The 8,139-nt window shown below is 36.3% G+C and overlaps 2 pseudogenes; both read right to left on the minus strand.

The window, feature by feature from the left end:
• Positions 1-156: 156 nt before the first annotated feature.
• LOC125597388 lies at positions 157-2,499 on the minus strand (annotated as a pseudogene).
• A 253-nt stretch (positions 2,500-2,752) lies between these two features.
• On the minus strand, positions 2,753-8,134 carry LOC125597389 (annotated as a pseudogene).
• Between the last annotated feature and the right edge of the window lie 5 nt (positions 8,135-8,139).

The following is an 8,139-nucleotide window of genomic DNA, read 5'->3' on the forward strand; positions in this document are numbered from 1 at the left end:
TGGGTCGCACACCATCCATCCCCTTTCTCAACCTCACTACCCCCCTCTTTGATTTCACTCGTCGAATGCATATTTTATATTTATTTGTTCCTTAATAAGTCGAATTATGGAGTCCTACTTAAATGTAGAATCAAACACAATAACAAATATGTAATCTATTAGAAACGGACCTTTATTTTATTCAGATTCAAATGTAGAATCAAACACAATAACAAATATGTTATAATGTTGTTTTCCTATATTTAAATGTTTCTTACTAAAGCATATAATTGTAAAGAATCTCATTCCAAGTATCTGGTACGCCAGAGAGACACCAGTGGCTGCAGTCATTGCCGGTTCGGCCGCCTATACCGTAAATGGAAGGGTGACCATCTTTGCGAAGCAATGAAAGCATAGTAATGTCTAGCAATGTCACCGGTTTGGTAATTTTCCCGAGTGCTCTCTTCAAAACTCCAACTTCTGGTGGCAATCCGCCTGGATAACTTGTCCCCCAAAGTGGTTCCGTCTGTCCCGCGCAACTATGTGCTGCTGGTTCACCCCATAGAGATCCACTACCAAACAAACAAAATGAAAGTTTAAAATATCTGATTGATTGCCGATTAAGAAAATGTGTATAACAACTTACTTGTAATGAGATGGTGAAATTCCTTGGAAAATACTCTAGTTTTGCTAGTATCTACCACGGTATCGACCCATTTGCCCCAAGTTCCAAGTGCGATTTCGAATGCCGCCATGCGGTCCATGTCTTTTGTGAAGTTACGTCCTATTTGAATATAATCCCATCTGCCCAAAACAATTCGAACATAAACTTCTAGTGATTTAACTAAGCTAAGAATAACTGAATAAGCAAAGTGAAGAATTACGATTTACGGCTCCACCAATGCCAAGTGTTGAAAATCAGTGTATCCATTCCTAACCAATTCTTTCCATCGTTGATCGAATCAAGCTTCATCACGCTCCCAATCTTCTCACTCACTATATCTACCAAATACGGATTCCTATCAAACTTTATTTCAACTCCATACTCCTGAAAACATTAAGCATTTATGGTTTAGTTTGGTTTAACTCATCCCGGTTTTCTATTTGAAAGATATATTTTACGTAACCTGAACGAGTGTATTATTATTACCTGGAATGTGAAGGTTGAGATAGTGCCTTATGTGGTCATAGTATAGGGAGACTTGGGAACAGAAGAGTGGAGCATACATGTCAAAGACTGCCATTGATTTAGGCTAAGAGAATCACCTACAAACATCATCTTCTTCCCTCTATTTTTCTGCAAAAAATCTACTCCATTGAACCTACACAACAAAACAGTAAAATAACGGTGGCTTCTTAAGGCAAGTGTGATAAATGATAATTAACGTTAAAATCAAGAAATTTGCTGGCTTGTGTGTGTGTTATATATTCAAAATGATACATTTGATGTAAAACATCTAGAACCAACAACAAAGAAAGAATTAAAAAGGTATTATAGATTAACTGATGATGATACCATGCTAATTTGCATCCCTGTGGTTGCCATCTGAAGGTAGGGTAGTCGAGATCCGGCCGTCCATTTTTCTTGCAAGCGAACTCGCGTCTTATAAATGGACACGTGGAGGGATCGTAGAGAGGGTAGGAAGGATCCTTCATCCACTGTCCCGTGAACATATCACATCCCTTTGCAAGAGGAGGAAGAAGGAGGAGCAGCGACAACACTAACATAGAGCCATAAGAAATGGCGTTATCCTGTAAACCCATTTCACCACAGACGAGAGCAAGAGATAAAGAGAGATCAAATACACACTTGGGATTTTATACACCCATATGTATATAATTTTGTTGTTTGTTTTTCTGAGTCAAATACATGAACTATAATGCCATATAATGCCATATTTGTTTTGGTAAGAAATCTTGAAATCAAATATGAACAGTTCTTTGTATATATCTAGGCTATGAATGCTGACAAATGGACGAGATGAAAAATGCATTCCTAATAAATTTTAACATTCATAGAAACAATTATTTCTTTTTATTTTTTTATTGTAGAGAATTAAATAATAAATTTGTTCCTCACTAAATTTGATATAGAATAAACATTCCTCATCATTCTTATATAATTTTATTCTCATCCATTATTTTCCTATATATCCCCTATATATTAATTGAGTATCATTTGAAAAGTTATAACCTTAAATTTGTACTATTTAAAAAGAGATCATGCATAGGTGTCACTTTATTATGATATCAATTTAACTTACGTGACAGCTTAAGAATCAATTGAAAAAAAATGTTGGTTCAAATCCAATTTACTAGAAAACATTATATTAACCCAAAATATAAAAAGCGTGTATTTTTCCTTAAATAAAGCTACAAAATTGTCTAATATGGTTAACATATATATGACAATTAATGACTATGAATAATAAAGATTTGATAATAATTTTTTGCATCTTTCTTCATTTTTGATTGATTTTTCCGTAAAGCTTAGAACTCCGTAATTACATACGTATATATAATATATACAAACACATACATGTATTTTAAAAACCTAGGAACAAGAAACTTCCAATAAAATTGCTGTTAGACCTCTGGTTTTCAGAGGCATGAACTTTCTATAATGGTTTTTCAGATGTTGATTATAAAATTATAGTAATATAATATTCACGGTCAACAAATTTAATGATATTACCTTTAGTTAATAAAAGAAACAATAATTTATCTTCACTGGCATTATTTCATCAAAATTGTCTTGGACATGTTGATTCCCTTCAGCAAAAATATATCTCATATTATGCTTCAAGAAACATAACCTTTTAATTGTCTTAAATACAAATTTATCACAGTTCAAAAGTAAATTTTACAAAAAGGAAAACAAAAAGAAAAGACACAATTACTTGTTTCATAGTGTTTTTTTTTAACATAATGCATAACTAAACGGCCCTAGAGTTCCAATACGCCGAATCAGGCTTAAGATCGCTGGCGTTGGCCGTGGAAGTAGAAGACGACGTGAATGGTCCGTCCGTGCTGATAGTCTGATCCAACATATTCATCTCCTCTTCATTTATCATCGCGTAATGCTTCTTCATCGCCTTCACGCTCTCTTCGTCTTTCTCGTTTCCTTTGTCGAAGGAAGCTACAAGAAGCTTCTCAACATTCACCGTGGAACTTCCTTCCAGTATGCTCACCACCGTTGACATTGACGGTCTTTCCGACGGAACTTGACTGGTACAAAGGATCCCGATCTGGATCATGGTCATTGCTTCTTCTCTGTTGTAATCTGTGCCAAGCCTCGGGTCTACTACTTCCATCAGTTTGTTTTGCTCCCTTAGAACGTGTACCTTTTGGAAAGACATTGAGATTTAGATGATACTATTTCTGTTCAGAAATGTGTTTAGGTTTTAGGGTTTTAGAGGTGACAAAGTTATACCCAGTCAAGAAGGTTGAAGGTATCAACTTTGGAACGTGTGATGGTGTTGCTTCTTCCGTGAACGATTTCTAAAGCAACGACACCGAAGCTGTAGACATCTGCTTTATCTGTCAAATGGCCTCTCATGGCATATTCTGGAGCCATGTATCCGCTGCATAAACAAGTTTGCTTTGGTTACAAGAAATCTAAACATAGCTGAAAGAAACTTCTTCATTATCATTGATTGATTGACTCACTATGTTCCTGCGACTCGTGTGCTAATATGTGTGTTTTCTTCTTCATCAAGCTTAGCAAGACCGAAATCCGAAATCTTTGCGTTGAGTTCCTTATCCAGCAAGACATTAGTGGCTTTGATGTCTCTGTGTACAATCTTGAGTCTTGATTCCTCATGAAGATAAGCTAGTCCTCTAGCTATTCCAACGCAGATCTTCTGCCTAGTTGGCCAATCTAGTCTTATTTGAGTCTCTTGAGGACCTTTAAAAACAAAAGAAATATTGTTACTGACAACAGTGACATAGTGTTTTTAATGCCTTTATAAAGTGTGCACTAACCGAAAAGTGCTCGAGCGAGACTGTTGTTTTCTAAGTACTCGTAGACTAGCAAGAGCTGGTCACCTTCGACACAACATCCATATAGTTTAACCAAATGTGGATGTTGTAGAGCAGAAATCATAGCAATCTCGTTCAAGAACTCTCTGTTCCCTTGTTTTGATTTTGATGATAGCTGCTTCACCGCCATTACGGTTCCATCTGTCAACGTTCCCTGGATTCATACAATAGACAAAACCTTTAGACAACTACAATCTCTGTTTCCGAAAGATAACTTTTTCGCAAAAAAAAAAAAAGTTTTTAAAAGATAGGAAAATGTTTTCAATGCGTTTTATATGAATAAATAATACTTCTTCTGTATCATTTTATTTGTTGTTTTAGATTTTTTTCACACAGATTAAAAAATCATTAGGTGCTAGGACTCAGCCTTCTGCTATAGTTTATGTTGATTCAGTTCATGTGAGATGACTCTCGACTCATGAACCTACCTAGTCTAGTTTTGTCTTTTGTTGAAAAACAATTAAAAAATCATTAAATTTCATCTGTCATCCCTAATTAATATATTATTTTATTTGATTATGTTAATTAATGAATTAAAAGAATAATGATAAAATTGGAAAAATAGCAATTAAATGCATACACAATGTAAAACGACACTTAAAATGAAACATATTTAAATTTTACAATAAGTTAATCTGAAACTAAAGTAATAAAATATATTTTTGCTTTATTAAAAATTAATTGTACATATTAATTTTCTATTGGTTTACATTTTTTAAAATAGTTAATCACAAAAATAATGTATTTATTATCAGATTTAAGTATTTTAGGATGCATAAAACACATAATATTCATTTTTAGAAGAGGAATTTTCTATGATAGTTTTTAGTTTATTTTCACAAAATAGCTCTCAAAGAGAAAAATGATAAAAAAAAATTTATTAAAGAGTAAAAATACATGTATACTTTAGGATTAACTAATATAGACTTAGATTTAGAGTTAAGGGATGAAGTTTTGATGATAGGGTTTCAATATTAAAAAAATTAAAAATTAAAACTTAAATTTTCAAAGTAAAAAGAAGCTATTTTGATCATTTTCTTCATTGATAACTATTTTTGCGACAAAAACTTAAAAATAGCTATTTGAGAAAATCAAGGACGGTGAAATATTCAACGCGTGTAGTAGCTACACCGCAAATCCCTAGATCCATGTCTTCCCGGCTAGATCTACCGTCGGCTTCGCCGACTAGACCTACTGCCGCCTCCGCCATCCCAGTTACTCACGTCTCATCTTCCCGCTACTCCTGCTCCGAAGACCTTCACCGGATGCCACTCCTTCGACCGTCGCAATCTCTTCCCTCGTCCATAGTTTCCGGCATTTTGAAGTCCTGTGTGGTTGGGATTCCACCGTTTACCAGGCTTTCAGCGCTGGACTCTCGATGTCTGTTAAGTTTGAGCGCTCCCCGGTCCGCTACCACCTTATTCATCTCGAAAGTATACCGGTTTGGCAGTCTCCTCTGGGTTTCCGAGAAGATCTGTTGGGTTTCAACCGCTTGCTCCGGTGAGCATCCATCTCCACCGTTCGACGTTCCCGTCTCCTCACCACCCATCTCCACTTTCGGCGTATCTCCCAGGTACTCCCCGTCTCCGGTAAAGCGAATGGTTGTCTCCAACCCGAGGGTACTAAGTTTATGGGCCTGGCCCTTTCAGTCTTGTGGTATAAGAACTGTAAAAGTGACTATGCGATTGACTTCTGATGTGTGGGTTTGTGTGAAGAGCTTCAAGATTTCTGATGGGTTCATTAGGGTCTTTGTTATGTGATTATTGTTATACCTCTCTTTTATGAAGATTATTTCGGTGGATACACCGTGTTTGCTTACGGTTTCAACCTCTTCCTCTACCGAGAAGAGTACTTTGCAACCATGCCTCCTCTCTATGAAAGGAGATGTCTTCTCGGTTTTATTACCGAGGAGTTTACTCACCGTTTTGTTATCTTGTGGAGCGGTCTGTACGGAACCTGAAGATGCAATCGAGAATAATTTGATTGTTCTCGTTGGTGAGGACTGTCTCTCAACGTCGCCTTGTGTGACTCTTCTCCAGCTGTCCGACTTTGTCGGGAAGGCTTTTTTGACGAATTCAAGCTTTGTTTTGAATTCGCTGTCACCTTCTTCGGAAGATTTATTTGATTTAGTTTTATATATCTCTGTACTTTATGCTTTCTTGCAAAGAGGATTTAATATTCCCTCTTGTATTGTATCAGAACAAGGTTGAATGAATGAAATTAAGTGGTGTTACAAAAAAAAAACAAAGCTATTTGAGAAAATTGCTTTTTTAAGAAACAAAAGAAGTATTGTTCATCATTCTATTTTTCTTGTAATAAGTCAACTACATTATGATGCTAACCTTGTGTACAGGACCGAAGCCACCTTCTCCGATCTTGTTAGCTGGATCAAAGTTGTTTGTAGCAGTTTTGATTTGCCTCAACGAGAAGGAACTTATATGAAAATCCAAGTTCTTGAAATCTGTAGGTGAAGAAGAATATAGAAACATCATTAAGTTTAGGAAGAAACATAGACTTTTAAAACCACACAAGAGTGGCCGTCGAGTGGTACAGCAGGATTGGAAAGGTGTTAAGCATCCGGTATTCGAAACCTATCAAATTCAAATTTATCCACTTGTGTGGAAAGTGACATAGATATCGAGTTCCTACTGCGAGCAACCTCCAGTGACTATTCGGTTGAAGCCTCGATTTGCCGGATACTCTATTTTTGATCAATAAGTTTTGATACGTACCTTTTTCCATTTGACTCTTGGGTCTTAAGCAACCTGTCCACCATAAGATACCACCGATTAAAAGCACAAGAAACATCGTCGAAGCAACTACAGCACCAACCAACGTGCCAATAGAGCTTCCACCACCACTTCCAGTGCCGGCTTCCTTAGGTGGAATGAAATCTACAACAAGATCATTAAAGATAATTAGTAAACAAAAAAAAATACATTTGCTCTCTCTGTCAGATAGTTTCAAGTTTAGCAAAGTTTACTTGGATCTACAGATACAGCTGATATGAGAGCACCATATACACCTCTTACGGAAGATCTTGAGTTCCTTTGCCAGCCCAGAACAATCTTATTTCAAGTTTCCCATCTGAAATCATGACCGGGAAACTCTTAACCACAGCTCTCCCAACACCTTTTGCCTCATCTACTATATTGAAATCCTTAACCACAACCTTTCCCTGCACATTACCACGCACGCCAGTTGATTTAAAGCATGACAATCTTATCAAACATTTTTAGAAAGTTACCTGAACGTATATGTCAAAGAATCGTCTCCCCAAACTTTTATATGTTTGGTTGCCAGTGAACATAATTTCAGCGAAGTGGAGATTAACTGTGTAGTTTCCTTGTCCAAGACACAATGCGTAGTAAGTGAGGGAATGGCAGAGAGACGTGCATGTGTATAGAGACTAGGATCTGCTATCTTAAGCTCTGATGTATTTGCCCAGGAAGTTACACCTCTTGGAGACCGCTCATCATCCAAGAAGTTCCCGGTGTTGCTTGAAACCCAACCGTTTCTACTGTCGTAGGCTCTATCGGATGTATCAGCATCATACGTAGTCCCATTGATTGTAAGTTCAGTGCCACCACAGTTTATATGAAGTCCATAGAAAGCTGGAAAAAAATATTAATAACAAACATAAATCAGATATACGCTGCTAGATTGTTAGAGATATGATTTTGTAAAGTATAGCTTCAAGTACTTACTTTTGGGACATATATAGCTACTCAGACACGAAACGTTTGAGCTGTAGAAAAACATAACATCAATATTCTAGTCAGTGTTAGAGAGAAGTAGCCATAGTCTACGGTCAGAAAAATGAACTGAGAGTTGTCTGACTGCTTTAACTATGGCAGAATATTTCCTAGATGTTAATGAGCAAGACGATTCTAAAACTTATGAGAAGAAAATAAGGCTTACTGGTTATTTGCCACTAAAGGACTTGTGCTTGAAAACATATTCCTGTGATTGAAAAAGAACCAAGAAACTGTAAGATGTATATCCTATTTTAAGGCATTAGAAGTTTTTAATATTTATTGTTATTCTTACACATCATTCTTCTGACATTCTGCGTTCTTAGATCATTGGTAAAGTCATTGTAAGCAAGATCACTGCAAA

The sequence above is a fragment of the Brassica napus genome, unplaced genomic scaffold (genome assembly GCF_020379485.1).
Source record: "Brassica napus cultivar Da-Ae unplaced genomic scaffold, Da-Ae ScsIHWf_144;HRSCAF=258, whole genome shotgun sequence".
In the NCBI taxonomy this organism is placed as follows: domain Eukaryota; kingdom Viridiplantae; phylum Streptophyta; class Magnoliopsida; order Brassicales; family Brassicaceae; genus Brassica; species Brassica napus.